Source organism: Artemia franciscana, unplaced genomic scaffold (assembly GCF_032884065.1).
Source record: "Artemia franciscana unplaced genomic scaffold, ASM3288406v1 PGA_scaffold_166, whole genome shotgun sequence".
NCBI classification, from domain to species: domain Eukaryota; kingdom Metazoa; phylum Arthropoda; class Branchiopoda; order Anostraca; family Artemiidae; genus Artemia; species Artemia franciscana.
This window is the reverse complement of record NW_027062637.1, coordinates 87,088-103,088: the sequence shown is the minus strand read 5'-3', so window position 1 is coordinate 103,088 and position 16,001 is coordinate 87,088. Positions and strand designations below refer to the sequence as shown.

The 16,001-nt window shown below is 34.5% G+C and overlaps 1 protein-coding gene across 1 annotated transcript in view; it reads right to left on the bottom strand.

The window, feature by feature from the left end:
- Positions 1-2,003: 2,003 nt before the first annotated feature.
- Positions 2,004-16,001, bottom strand: part of LOC136041345 (uncharacterized) — a 45,803-nt gene continuing 31,805 nt past the window's right edge. The window contains exon 6 of the mRNA XM_065725977.1: positions 2,004-10,126. The gene's annotated coding sequence lies outside the window, so the exon portion shown is untranslated. The remainder of the gene's footprint in view (positions 10,127-16,001) is intronic.

Here is a 16,001-nt window from a genome sequence, read left to right as displayed (position 1 = left end):
GAAGGGACAGGAGTTAGCATTTGAATATTTGTGAAATAATTATTAAAAGCATCCGGTACTGAAATTGGGTCGATTAATCTGCCACTGATGTCCTTAAGGTTAATAGGTACAGATGTTGAATTCCTTTTTTTTAAAGAATTTCATTTATTGTGGACCAAATTTTTTTGCAAGTTCCCTTTGCAGTGAAAGATTTTTGAATAATAATAATTTTTTTGCTTCCCGTATGACTTTGGTATTTGAGTTTTTGTATTTTTTATAATTAGTCAGGTCAATAACGCTACTTGTTTTCAAGCTAACTTATATAGGTCATTGTTTCGGTATGAAGAGATTATCAGGCTACTGGACATCCAGGGGCGTATATGGGTAGTTTTTCGGTTTGATTTACGGACTGGAAAGGTTGAAATGTTAAGATCACTCAGTCACTCAGTCGAAGGATTTCAAACGATCCGTGAAACGGTTCATATTCACAGTATTATATATTCTATTAGACGTAGGGGTATTAGTTCTAGAGGGTTGAGTAGCTGGTAGGGAGAGATAGACTGGAAAGTGGTCTGACAGGTCAGAAAATATTATTCTGGAGGACAGGTGGTTTCCCAGGGAAGTGGATACAAAAATGTTGTCAATTACAGTAGCTGTAGACCTCATAGGATCAACCCTAGTAGGAAAAAGGATTGTGGGAAGAAGACCACTTGAGGTAAATGTTTCAAAGAAGGTATCACAATCATTATTGTTGCTAACGTTTAGTAAATTACAATTGAAGTCCCCAAAAACTATTGCCTTCTTTTGTGTTAAATTAATAAATTAATACAAGACAGTTTTTTCTTGCATTTTGACATTATCATGCCCGGTTTGCACAATAACAAATTCAGACAGCATACTGAATTGGGACACCCGCCTCAATACCAAGACGAAAACGTCGGTGATTCTTCTCTTCAGACAGTGCTCTTCTAAGAAGACTTTGTCTTTTCCCAAATCTTGAAAAGCTATGTGAAGAACTCGATATGAGATTTCTAAACCACTCGATTAAGTTTCTCAACGTTTCTTAACCACCCAATAAAATTTCTAATCATCACGTATTTTGCGTCCTGCAATTTCTAATTGCAACGTCAAGGTGGGTATTGAAGATGCTTCAGAGATTTTGGGAGGAAATCAAGGCGGATTAGAATATTAGAAGTAATTACTGTGCTTATGCTGTTTTGTATCTGATTTAGGGATTAGCAAGATTAGAACTTGGTTAATTGACTTCATTATTTTACCTTTTATAGTAGCATAGTAATAAATAAGTTCAAAAAGGTGACTATGACAGTAACATACTTAGTTGCTGGTAAGTTTCTGGACCTCCGGTAGGTTTTAGCTGGAGCCCACCACCCCGAACAAAAATCCTAAATACGGCACTGTTAGGCAGCGCTTGATTTATGGAAAAGTGATTTTATTTCAAAATGTCCACGGACAATGTTACAAATCGTTGGATGAAAGTCCTTGCTGTGTCACTCAATGTTTTGGTACAGTATAGCAGCAATTACAGGATCAACGGACCAGTTCTAGAATTCACTCAGTTACCTCGAGCTACTTCAGGTGTACAGATTTTACAAATCGTTGAATGAAAGTCCTTGCTGTGTCACTCAATGTTTTGGTACAGTATAGCAGCAATTACAGGATCAACGGACCAATTCTAGAATTCACTCAGTTACCTCGAGCTACTTCAGGTGTACAGATTTAACTAAGGAGATTCTATACGATGTTTCTTCACCTCTAAGGTTCTTGGCTCGGAGCTACCGACATTACCGATTTGACTTAATAAGTCCATATTGTGAGGTCTAAACCTTTTCAGAAGAATTAAAACCTTGCGACCGTGCAAAGTAACGTGGTTTTTTCCAAGCCACATTCTCAGCTAAAAAAAAAAAAAAAAAAAAAAAAAGATAGTGCTAGATAGTTTAAAAATAAGTAAGCCGTTAATCCAAGTGCAATTGGTTCATTCCTATAAGCTCCTTGATAAAACACACTTGAAGTAAATAAGATTTTTACTACAAAAACAATTTGTAGAAAATAATAGAACATTAATAAAACAGCCAATAGAAAATCCTAACCAGGATTTGATAAAACCGGGTAAAATATCATAAGAATGCCAATGCCATCAGACGATACAAGAAATTTCCTTCCCTGAGAAATCAAGTTCTAAAACACAAAGCGAGATTAAAATATAATCATTGGTTCTCAAAGAGTATGAGACTCGCTTTCGGAATGAAACTTCAGCCCCGACAGCGGCCTTCGATTGACGTTACAAGCAAGCATAAATTAACCATCAGATGACTTCAATAGTACTGGAGAATAAAGTGACTCTGGGGTTACTCTCAGCCTTTCTCTAGAGTGCCATAATTTTCTAAGTGCAACAGCTACTCCTATTATACTCCTCAAAAATACTTCGTCATTGCCATTAGACTCGTCAGGATATTTCTTTTTGGAAATTCAAAGCATATTTTGAATACGGGTCCAAATTAAAAGAAAAACAAGAATTCCAACTGGGAAATCTTGTTAGGGTTAACAAGGGCACTTATTGTCTATTTGGACAAATATTTTCAATTCAGATAGAAAAGAGAATTAGCAACAAATTAAGTAAAAAGAGGTAATTGTAAAAAGTCAATTGAATGACTTATAGTGTCCTGCGCAACTAGGGATAGAGAGCGCTACCAAGAGACTTCCAGAGGGGGAGGGATGTCTTTGTTTTTATTCTATTATGTCTTTTTGTTTCCAGGTGACCCCCCATCTCCCTGGCGACGGTCATGTTAAGACTTCCTGTCCAACTGACCCGAGTTTTTCCGTATTTATTCTACTATATATAACTATCAATAACATTACTCTGTTTGATCTAGTATGCAGAGTAGAACCTACGTAAATAAAAATGAAGTGACAGTAGTTATACTCTCTCATCCTGCCCCCAGTAGTTATTAAGAGTTAATTGATCCTGGGGTAGCTCATATGGATAACAGGAATTATCAATTGGGGACAGCGAGGTATCCTATATTTTGAAAATAACTTTTGTATTTTCACAGAAAATAGGTTTATTTTTTGCATTTGCATTGAGGAAATAGAAAATTGAAACCAATAACCAGGTTATTAACCTGGATGAAACACCAAAAGTACATACAAAACATATTGTTTCCTTATATGATTTCCACAAAGATGTTAGCGGAAGTTTTTTGGAGAGGATCAAGCCCAAAGAAACATTTAGGAAGTGGAAGGTAGACGGTATGTAGGATAAAAAATAGTTTAAATTGTTTCTCTAAATAGTGCATCGAAACCATACACGAAACATTTTTCCAGGGATATTAATTGAAGGCGGGGGGGGGGGGGCAGTTCACCAGATTATCCCCTGGCCCACACTGTTTCGCTCACTCTAGATTTTGAAAAATACATTTTTGGGTAATCTCACTGAAAAATACCCCTTTTTGGCATTTTAATTGAAAAAAAATCGATAAATTAGCAATTTGCCCTCCACCTAAATTTTGAAAAATATCTTTGACCCTCCTCCCCTTGATGTCCCTACATTATTAGTAGCTTAATTTATTGAAAGAGAATCGACACGTATTTTGTGAAAAGATATAAAAGCTTCAAAGTAGTCAAGTAAATGAAGAACAATCCCGACACTAGCTAAGTCAAATATCGTTGACAGGATTCATTTTTATATAGAACTATTGATTGTGCGGTTTTTTATTTATTTATTTTTAGCTCAGTCTTCCTTTTGTTGTTCAAGTAAAATATCCTTCAATTACTTGGTTCCTTTTTGTCGTTATTGATTTTACCTTTTTGAATTTTATTTTTTTCTGGTTTTTACTATCGGATATTTTGTTCTTTTTTATCGAGGTTCTACAGTGTTTAATGTTTTTCATTCCAGCTAACCGTATTTCTTCACCAAAAAAATCTACTTTTGTCCTATTTTATATTACTGGCTGAAATTGTTATGTTCTTCGCCTTCCTTTGGTTTGTGCATGTCTAGCCAGTGTGGCCTAAAAACTTTAGAAGAAAAAAAATAAATAAACCTGTAAATGTAAGCAATAGCTTTCATTTGAGTCCTTGACAAGATTTCAACGCTCTGACGCTTCTAGCCTCAAGTGTTTTTGCCGCTCCATTTTTACGAGATTAAAAATTTGGAGATAGAAGCACTGAACAGATCGCAACTAGTGAGCCAAAAGTAGTGAGAGATGTGATACCAAACTCTCAGCCGCCACTGTTGGGACACATCTGACGGTTTATAGGTGACCTCGAAATTCCTGTGTTGTTTTAAAATTACATTTCTGCGAAAAGGTAGCGCAGCGGCGGAGTGCGCCTGGCACTTTGGCGATAAATCACACCAATCGAGTTTCAGTTAAGAAAAAAACCACTCAGTGATAATTTATTGCGCTCTAGGCCCGGGCCTAGTGGTTCTATGGGTAAATCCGGACATTTATGTACTAGTAGCCTCCTAGAGACTAGATAGCTCTGGAGAAAACAAAAACAACAGAAAGTAAAACAGAAACATCAGCGTTCCGGTATGAAGCCCGTTTTCAAGGAATTTTCTTCAAAATTCTCTATGTTTTCATCGGAATTGCTTTTTACTAGTAAGTGCAATTTCTTATTCTGTTCATTGCGACCACTGCATTTACAGTTAAAACATTCAAGCTTGGAACGTAAAATCTAGCAGATTAATAGTTTGGGTTCAGTAAATTTTTATCAACTATAAAAAACTAGGGTAAAATAAAATGATGGAAACGCAATATCATGATAAAAAGGGTGCAAGTGCTGATAGGCAGAGTTAATGACCGCAGCAAATAGGCTAAAGCAAGTGGAGGGAGGTGAACCGAGGCTTGAGCCCGTTTTCAACGAAAGCCAAAGGCCCAAGCGAAGGGCGAAGAGCAAAAAAAATCGGCTTTTTGCGAGTTGAAAAGCAGCTTAAGCCGGATCTTTTGCTAGTCATTCATTCTGATCGTCCTAAAATAGTTCTACATAATTTTCCTCCTTTCAAGCCTGATTAGTTTGGGTTATTGTCCAGAATTTAACTACGGTAGGCGTTTAAATGCGACTAAAGTTGATTGAAAACGCACTTTCAGAACACCCTGCTTGCGAAACAAGCATACGAAACATCGACTCATTAACAGAAAATTAATACCAAAAACATTGCATGAATGGCCTTCAACGAGCAACCTCCATTTCAAATTAACATCAATCTTCATTATCATAACTCCGCATGCAAACATCAAATGTTTTAGAATATCAAACTTTAAACAGCAAAAAATCTAGTAATGCATTTGCTGCTCATGAACACTAATAATGCACAAAAAGTTTTTCTAAAAAAAAAAATTCTTAAACATATGAATATAAAGGCTAATACGAAAAATGAGATGATTCATTGCGTGTTTATCAAAACGTGTGAAAAAGATTGTTAGATTCCAAGATGATCACAAGATGAGGCTTTTAATGATATTGATTCATCAAAATCCTGACCACTTGAAATGGCATTTAATGGACCTCTTTCTTGAATTGCACTTAAATATCACACACGGTTTGTACACAATAGCCACAATCATCACATTTTAACACAATTTCTACATATATCTAAGCTATAAAGAAATAATCCTTTCGACCTATGTTCAGTTTCAGTAAAATATCTGATTTTTCGTTTAGTTACTGTCGTTTACCAAAAATACCAGATAAAATTTGAACTTGTGAAATACGTTGGCGAATATTTCAATTAAGTGAGAACCAAGCTTCAGCGTTTCAGAAAGATAGCATTGCTGATTAAAGAACAAGAAAGATACATCTAAGTTAGTATCGCCTTTTGGAAAAACACAAAACATGAGGACAAGACAAAAAAATAAGATTACAATACAGTAAAAAAAATAATACTTCGCTAAAACAGCACAAGGTTCAATTTCTGGCGAAACAAAAGTTCGGAAAGAGCTTTTTGGCAAAACATTTACTGTGCTAAGATTATAAGAATAAACCTAAACATACGACATTGAATCAAAACTTATATACAAAATTGTCGCTTTTATTTTATTTATCTGTCACAACATGGCAGTTAAACTGAATATTATAGAAGTGCAATTTTGAAGTCATCATTCCTTAAAGAAAAGAAAAAGCATAAAAGCCAAGATGATTTTCTTTTTATTACTTTTTGTAAGTTCAAATTTAAAATTTACCCTCTTCACACTTGTCCTCAAAAATGTACGTCGCACCGGAAGACGCAATTTTGCTAAGCATTCTTTTTTATACTTACAATAACATCAAACGTTCTTGGGAAGTCCCATTAAAAAAAGTTCAAATTGCAAAAAGAAATCAAGATATCGTAAGAACTTATGAAAACAAATTTAGATCTATAAGTTTCATAGAACCTATAGCTCTAAATCCAACGTTTATCTTTGTTAAACTAGGGTTTAAAAATACAGATTGATGAAAATTTCCGATTCTTGGCTATTTTTAAAGAAGGTCCGAAATGCTTTATTCGCCTAATTCACCCAAAAGAAGAGGAAGAAAACCGGGCTATTATTACAAAAAAAAGAATTGTTATTGGATCTCTATTTTTTATCTATTTTTCTATCTTTATTTTTAAAAAAGAAGGCCCAGTAGCTTCCAAAACAGATTCGTAAAAGATTAAAGGTAACCACAATTGTTAACTGCATTAGGATGTTCAAAGTCAATATAAAAAGAGCACGGAATGGATTTCCATATGATAAAAAGAAATCAGAGGAAGAATAAGCTTTATCCAACTACTTTTTATAGTAAAACACGATGGAACTGGAATGTGGTACCAAGCGATGGAAGAAAATAAACTGAAATATGGTACCAGTAAAGATAAAATTGCTGGAATATGGTACAAAGTCGACATCAGCAATTATTTCAATAAATATCCAATTTTGGCATTGATCTGATAGGCAATCCTTCGGAATCAATTTCTGGTTTAATATTTTATGGCCTGAAAGTTACGATTACACTACGATATCAAATTCATTCATTATAGAACATGCCCGTTCCATTCAATAAATATTACCTTGAAATAGTTTCAAACTAGTATTTCATTTCCTTTTCATTTATATTTAATCCGACTTAACTAAAAATAAACGTTACAACACATTTAACTTACATTGCCATATAAGACTAATGTTTGCATTTTTTAATTGGCAAAAAGTGCAAACGTTTTTCGTTTACATATTTCTTTTCTAACTCTGAATGTTATCACACCGTTTTTTATCTACTCGATTATATGGGCGATTTTTCCTGAAAGAAAGTTTGTTGCATTTATTTCCTTTTTAAGAATCAGGTAAACGTCATAATTGAGACAGGCGTTGAGATATTTTCGAACACTTGATTTCTAAGACTTCATGCTAAGCTGGCAGGGCTAATAGCGTTTGCTCGAGGACTATACCACATTATTTGAAATGACTTTACAGAAGAATCAGCAAGGAGCTGCACAAAACATTAGCAATGGCATTAAGTTAGAATAACACTTACTAACATATAAAAGTTCCCGCTTTTAGTTGATTCTTAAGTAATAAAATTTACCAAATTCAAATAGAGAAAGGAAAAATCACATCTATTTTGAAAATTATTTTGCCAAAAGAGCTCTTATAAAAAACATTGCCAAAGGAACACCCTAATATATAGAACAAGTCATGGATCTTTCAAACTACAGAACAAGCAGCTACTTAATTTTGTACTTGCATCTCAAATACAAATAAACAAATTCGTTCATAACATTTAGGAGTCGCTACTACAAAACAAGTTGTCTCCCAAAGTTAAATTTTTTCACTCTTTCAAAGAGAAAGCAAATTAGTATAGGTCATGCACACAAAATTAGTGACGTTTTTAATCTCCTGTGAGCTCCCTGCCGCTACTTTTATCCTATTTTATGCTAAGGCTGTTGCTTTAAGGATATTACAGACAAAACCATTTATGACGCCCTTTTTATCATTAAGCTTGGACTTCAGGTAAAATTTCCTAAAAGATCACCGAAAAACCAAACAGTGCAAAGCCCTACTATCAAAAATAGAGAGTATTTTCGATTAAGCTGAAGAATATGTGTATGGCTACTACTTTCAAATTTTTTTAAAAGATGAATTAAATATTTGAGGTCATCATTCATTTTTATTTCAAATAATAGTTTATATTCCTAATATACTAAGAAAGAAGAAGAAAGCAAAATTTGCATTCGAGCACATAAGAAATTTTAATTTATAGCTCTGGTCGTAAATCATTTTTTAAATTATAATTGTCTCAGAAAATATTCAATTTCTTACAAATAATTTCCTAGATGAAGATCTTAAATAGTTTGATGTTCATTCAGAGTGACTTCAAAGCTCAAAGAGCACTTATAGTTCACAAAATAGTTCCACCTTTGAAATCAAGGTAATCAAGGTAATATCCTCACTTTCGCTGCATATACCTAGCTACTATATTTCTTTTTCAAACCTTTAGCTTCCATACTGACAAATATACAGATGCTTATGAAATGGAAACGAAAATTTAATAAGTGATGATAGTTCCGTTTCAAGGAGATATTTGCCCATTTTATTTGTAGCATCCGTAGGCGTATTTTTTATGATCTAAATTAGTATCATCCAATCTCTTGTTTCATTAAAGTTAAACTTTTTTTTGCCTAAAAAGGAGCAATCCACTTTAGAAGACAAAAACTTTCTAATGCATCAGAATCAGATTTCAACACCAATCAACCTGTAAAATCAGTAAGCTTCTTGACTAACAGCTGTGAGGCCAGTTTGTCAACTTAATGACAATAAAGGATCTGTCTTTTTTTCTTTTTGTAAATGCAACAGAACTTCAACATCACGGACAAACTATAAGGGTAAATATAAAAATGTTGAAAAATAATATTTTTTAATGTTGGATATGTTTAATCTCAGTATAACTGCCTGCTCTGCCCATTGTGAGTACCTGTTACTTTCCATGCTCGAATTAAGTCCACGAAAAAATTCTTCGTTCTTTTGCATTTAGGAGCAGAATATTTAGCAGAGAATTAAATTTTTCACGACTACAGTACTTCACCATTACTTAACATATTAAAAAAGAAAAAGAAACTAATGTTAAAAGTAGGAGCCACACATTCCACCCAATTTAGTCCATTATATTGAGTTAACTCTAAAAAAAAAAAAAAAAAAAAGAAAAAAGAAGCAACAGTCATAACGCAAAAATAGATTTCTATCAGGAAGCTGGACTAAATTACATAAACAAAGGTCTAGGCATAATAAATGCCAGTCCATAGATGAAATGCCACAGCTTTCTTTAAATTCATGAAACTGAAAAGCTCTCAACTAAAATTTTCCCAAATGCAAAGTAAGGTGTTGAGTAATATTGCATTCGATAATACACTAAAAGCAAATCGAACATCTTCAATTTAATAACAATATTGGCTCTTTAAATATAAAAACAAGCTTTAAGATTTGGGTGGAAACGATTAAATTTTACCGATTTAGGTTGCATTTTGAGCTACAGTTTGAACAAGATTGTCAAAAAATGATGTATCGAATATTCTACTATTCAACTTGGAATACACCATTTTTTCTTGATTACACAATTTGAAGGGTAAATATAACATAAAAAAAAACAAAGACTATAAATTCACTTCAGCCAAATTATCTCCGTTCTGATACTAAACTTCCAGTCACTTTTAAAACCTGTTAGAATTCATTTCGTTTAAAAGCTAATTACAAACATAGGCGGAAACAGGTTGGAGGGTTTGGAGAGGAGGGAAGGGGATTCGAAAATGCGATGAACGCCTTTTTTCATTAAATTTGCACCCCTTGGTTTTTCTGGGTGCACGGACAATTGTCAAGAAGATACTACTATCCTTATTTCTAATATTGATACAGACGTTAGTCACTGCGTAGGCTTTACATTCATGAATTGTAGCAAATGAAAATCCAAAATTACACTAACAACAAACTATAAATCAGGTTTTCGTATTACACATAAGTTTGGTACTAATTACTTTCCAAAAAAACATTTCCATACACATGATGCTAATAGTTTAAAAGCCGTTCACACTAAGTAGACATCGCTAACTGGAATCCAACATGTCGGAAATGCGACAACAGTCAGCTGGTAAAAGTGAATTATACATACTGGAACATACTGGTACCTAAAAAATAAAATAATATAAATTCGGAGTAGTTTTGGAGTATTCCCTGGATGCCAAATTCAATTAAACCATTGGTTTTTTCTAGCAAGTCTAGATACCGAAATTTAACACTGGTGTGGTTTGCGCGATTCCATTCATTGATATTAGTATAAGTTACGGTAAGTTAGAATACTTTATGGTTATGTATTATGTAATGAATATTTTCAGCGATGCACAAAGTTTACAATCCTTTTCTTATCCAAAGAAAAACTTGGCTCCAATTACGATTTATGGTAAAAGTGCACTTCAATACACATGTAAGCAATGAGAAGCGAACCACTGCTCTGGGGTTACATTGTAACTTAATTGATTTACTTTAAACTTATTCTAATTTCATGTTACGAAGTTTCGCTAATGCAGCAAGGCTTTGAAAATATTCAATTGGCCACCTTAGCTTTATAGACATTTAAAAGAACACAAAAAAAGTTTAAAATTGCAATTAAATCAGAGCTACTTATCACAATTTAAACAGATTTTCCCAAGTGATCAGTATCGCGTTATTCACATTGTGTAGTCCCTATTGACAATTTCAGTTAAGATATACGGTAACTTTTTATGCCTATTATATCTCCAAATTGGTTCACACAGTTCCAATGCTAGAGGAAAAGGGGGGGGATCTATCATTAGATTTTTGTCCACAAGGGAATGAAGAACCTGGAAGCGTCTTGTTTCAAGGCCTCACGTTCAGCACTATTGCTGCAACCACGAAATTTAAGTGTGCTTAGGCTCTGGGAATGAAAAGTTTTGCTAATTTCAAATGTCAAACAGTTCATGGTAACGAACTGTAAGTAAGGAGCGACAAGGCCGAATAGTGGTCGAAACTCTAAAAAAGGGAATTTCGACATCAATATCCATATTAAAACAATAGACCTATTATGCTAATTCCAAATATATAAGTTTTATTAAGTTTACTGTAACACATCAAAAGCTACAACCCTGACAAGATTTGCCTGGTTTTTGAAAAAGAGGGAAACACCCCACGAAAGTCAAAGAATCTTAATGGAAATCACACCATCAGATTCAGCGTATCAAAGAACCTTACTGTAAAGGTTTTAAGCTCCTATCAGCAAAAATGTGGAATTTTGTATTTTTATCAGAAGAAAGATTGCAGATGCCTATTTTTTTTTTCAAGGGTGGTCGTATCGGCACAATAGTCCTATAATATCGGGATAGGACCCATTCAAACAGAAATTAAAAGTTCTAGTGTCCTTTTTAAGAGACCAAAAAGATTGGAGGCCAAATGGGCTCACCTCCCACACCCCTTTTTCCCAAAGTCGTCCGATCAAAATTTTGAGATATCTATTTTGTTCAGCATAGTTGAGACCCAATAACAACACATTTAAAGATAACATGACCCCCAGAGCCCCAGAGGAAAGGTCTTCAAGTTGCAAAATTTACCCATTGTATACGTACAGTATTTGTCAATGGGAAGTGTGCATTGATTTTTTGAATGGGGCAATTTTCTACTGGGGGGATTTTCCATGGGAAGGGGGGTTTTCAGCATAGTTGAAAGACCCAATAACAATACATTTGGAGATAATATGACCCCCAGAGCCCCAGGGGAAACGTCTTCAAGTTACAAAATTTACCCATTGTATACGTACAGTATTTGTTAATGGAAAGTGTGCATATATTTTTTGGATGGGGCAATTTTTTACTGGGGGGAGATTCCACGGGGATAGTTTTCCACGGGAAGGGTAGTTTCCAAGGGGTGGAGTCTTCAGGGGAATTTTTACACTCGGGGAATTTGCCAGAATTCCTATACAAAATTCTTTCTCTTTGCCGACTGTGCAAATGTTAAGGATAATTGTATGAAGTGAATTTTCACCGGGATTGAATTGTCTAGAGGATATTTCCACGGGGAGGGGGGATTTTTAATTGGAGGTGGGACCATATTTCCTGGTATTGTATAAGAAACGATCAGAAATTAAATAGAAAACAAATTTTTCAACTGAAAGTAAGGAGCAACATTAAAATTTAACACGAACAGAAATTATTACCTATATGAGGGGGGCTGTCCCCTCCTCAACACCTTGCTCTGTACAATAAAGTTTGAGTTTTCTCAATTCTTTGAGAACGACTCCTGAAATACAAATGTCGTTTAATTAAAGTACGTAAAAGGCTTTGAACATTTCCATTGGCCACCTTAATTTTACAGACATTTCAAGGAACCCATTAAAGGTTGAAATGGCAATAAAATCAAAGCTACTTATCACAATTTAAGTACTTTTTAAAAGTACTAAAAACTTTAGCGTGAAGAACGAGGTGTTGAGGAGGGGACAACCCCTCTCAATTATGTAATAATTTCAGCTCGATTTAAGTTTTAATGTTGCTCCCTACTTTCAGCTGAAAAAGACTGTTTTTTTTTATTTAATGTCGTACAGAAGGATAAATTTCTATTTTTAGAAGGAGAAGCAGAATATTTTTGCATTAAAAATAAAAAAAAAGTAAAATTAACAAATGTTGAAAGACCATTTCATTTGAGTCAACTTTTATCATCAAACAAATCAGCTGAACTACATTTTCCAGGTATAGAACAGAATTCTTTTGCCCTTAAAGCCCATATGTCATAGCAAATTATTCAAAACATACAACAACTAGATCTACGTTGCATGGGCAACGTGAGGTGCTGCGGCAACCTTTGTTAGGCTTCGCCGAGCAAAGTGTTGCGAAAGCAACAATTTGGTTTTGTTTCTTCGCTTCGATTAAACGCTGTTAATCTGCGAAGATCGTAAAATAAACCACTCCCCTACATGTATTACTACTGGAACCAAATTGGTCTTAACATTAAATACACCGGAAACAAATAATATGTACACCAGCTAGCAAAAGTTGCGAACCCCTCATTTCCGAAGATGATTATGAGCTAACAACCGACTGTTGCTTAAAACTCCCCTATATGTCTCACAATTGGTATCGGCCTATTTTTGGTTTCTGTGTGTACCTTACAACTGAAGTTGTCAACCCCTTTAAACTTTCGAACTGGTACACCTCATGAAGGAATTTTTCTACCAAAAAATGGATGACATATACTTTGATCAGCTCATCAAGGGCTATTGACTGCCGTAGAAAAAAATCTATCTGTCTAAGTTCAAAAGTTGTCTTTTTTTTGCCATAGGCCAAGAACGTCATATCTTAGGAAATAGCAAAGGACAAACTCTAATTTCTTTAGAGAGCTTTTAAAGTTTAAGAGGCACATCTGATACCATTTCTCTACTACAATCCCAAGTGAGAAAAGCCGAATGATAAACTCAGCTGAAATCACGAACAGAAATAGACAGAAACAATAGATGGCAGCACTTTCAAACCCGTGGGAAAATACCACTTTTCTGTTTCTCTAATTTTTTTTATTTATCACTCAAAAAAGATATATTGGCTGTGGGGCCGGGTAGCTGCCTAATATATTTAACACTTATAGATTTTAGCCCATCTTCAATTTGAAACGGGTGCCTGCCTGCTTGCCTGCTAGAACGGAGCTTTCCACTCGAAAGCAGAAACATGGTTTGATGAAACGAAAGCTTGACTACATAACTTCAGATAGTTCCCTCTGACATAGGTTATAAAACTCCACCTCACTTCACACACTATAGTCTCTGGCTCAAGGACAAGCAAAAACCATCCTTTTTGGCCCCAGGCAAGAATTCTACGAAGCTTTCCAAAATGTAAAGTCATATTCATCAATCCGGCGTACGGTCCACACTTCCCGTAAAAGCCACAGAGGTTAGACCCTTACTACTTTCTAGGAATAAGCTGAAATCAGGGTGGTAGAAAAAAATATATAAATAAATAAAAAAAAAACAGGACAAAACCAAAGTGTTGCTTTCACAACACAAATACACAGAAATTACAAAATCCTAACATAATCCTACAAAAACCTAGCTCTAAGATCAATTGCGATATAGAAGAAGAATCTTGCCAAAGTTCTACTTATGAAACATTCATCCTCACACACGGTCACCAATCACTCAAAATCAAAACCGTCCCTATCAAACACTTCATTCTCCAATCATTCAGTTCTTCACATTCACACATCAAGTGATAAATATTTTCATTCAAGCTTCCACACATAGGATAATAATACACACCAACCTTTGACCACTCCCTCCCAATAAACCTTCTTCTTTGTACCAGTGACAAACTCGCAGTCCTCATTTCAATTAATAACTTTATTTTCTTTTATTTAGACCCACCTAAAAAAATATAACACCTCAAATTTCCTTTGACTGACAATAAAGACCCAGAGAAGCCGAAGACAAACACTGGGCCTGCCACGCCGGTATTTCCTGGTCTTGTAGACTCCTTTCAACTAATCTACTTACTTAGTCCCTCTATCCTTATTAAGTATCCTTAATCCCTAAACCATCCCACCACAAATGAGTTAATCCACACTGACCTACTATATTTTTAGCAGGAGATGGCCACAACTTTCCTGAACCACACTTCAAAATTTCTAAATGAGCCATCACCTACACCTCAATTATCCCTGAAAAATCTCCTCAAAACCTAACCATATCGACTAGCCTACAACTGTTTAAAGGGAACAAAGCCCTTATACCCTTAAAACTAAACTTAACGTCCTCCTCAAGTCTACCACATTCACGGAATACTAACACTATATTTGATGCACATTAAGTTCTAACTTTTTCTAATCAAAATAAACCCCTAAAATATCAAATAATATCAGAAGGTTCCCTTGTGAATCTGCAACCAAAACTATATCATCTGCAAAGAATATCATGCAAAGTCGACAATGTGCAACCCTGTTTACCGCCTTTATATCCTCGAACTATACTTGAAACCTCCCTACCAACTCTCACTACCAGCCTAGTAAACCCATACATTTCAACTAAAACTAACACAAATGGGACCCCTAACAAACTTTCCATAACCAAAAGCCCAAAAATCAACGGCTTCTGTAATATCAATAAATGTTATGTATTACTTACCTTTTCTAGTACAAGTATAATTATTAACAGAAGTCTGAAAACTAAATATACGACCTGCTGCCCCAAAACCCTCCTGAACCTTATTCAAAATGTCCTTTTTTTCAATTTACCTACTTAATTTAACTCCCTAAACGAATTACTCTATTATTATTATAAAAATATTTGAACAAAATGGGGTCGATTTGAATTGGAGTTGTCAAACAGGATTAGGTTGAACAGGGTTGCATTGCATGGGGGTTAACTTAAACGTGAATTTAGTTAAACTGGTTCAGTTGTGCGGGAGCCCACATCTATATAAGTTCTAAATTTGACACATTTGTCTTTTCTGGCTAACTATAAAACAGAAGTATGACGATCTTTTGCTTTTCTCAAGATATAATATTTTCAACAACTGTTTGTTAATCATGTATTGGATTATAGTTTTATCCAACGGTATGTGCTATTTTATCTACAACAAAGGTACATGCACTAATGTAAATTTTAGAACTTACTGTGCATGCACAAACTTTTTGCTTTTTTTACTAGTTCCTGAGTCACTTAATATAAATTTCCTTACATAAACTATTGTGCTGCTAATTATTAAGACTCTCGAGAAAAAGCACATTCTAGGACTCTCCTTGAAAAGTTTTCGGTAGTTTTTCTTTTCCTTCTTATGTAATCATATCCAAAACTCATCAAATACATATTGTGAAAACTAGTACTATTTAGATTATAGATTACAGCATAACCTGGTTTATCGACATGCAACTTTTTCAATAAGCATAGTAGTATTATTAAGATTCAATGAAGGTAATTCCTTTCAAATATGCAATAATTGTAAAAAAAAGAAAGAAAAAAAATGTGCAAATGGGGTAAAGATGACCGCCATAAAAATAGGGATGAGGGAAAAT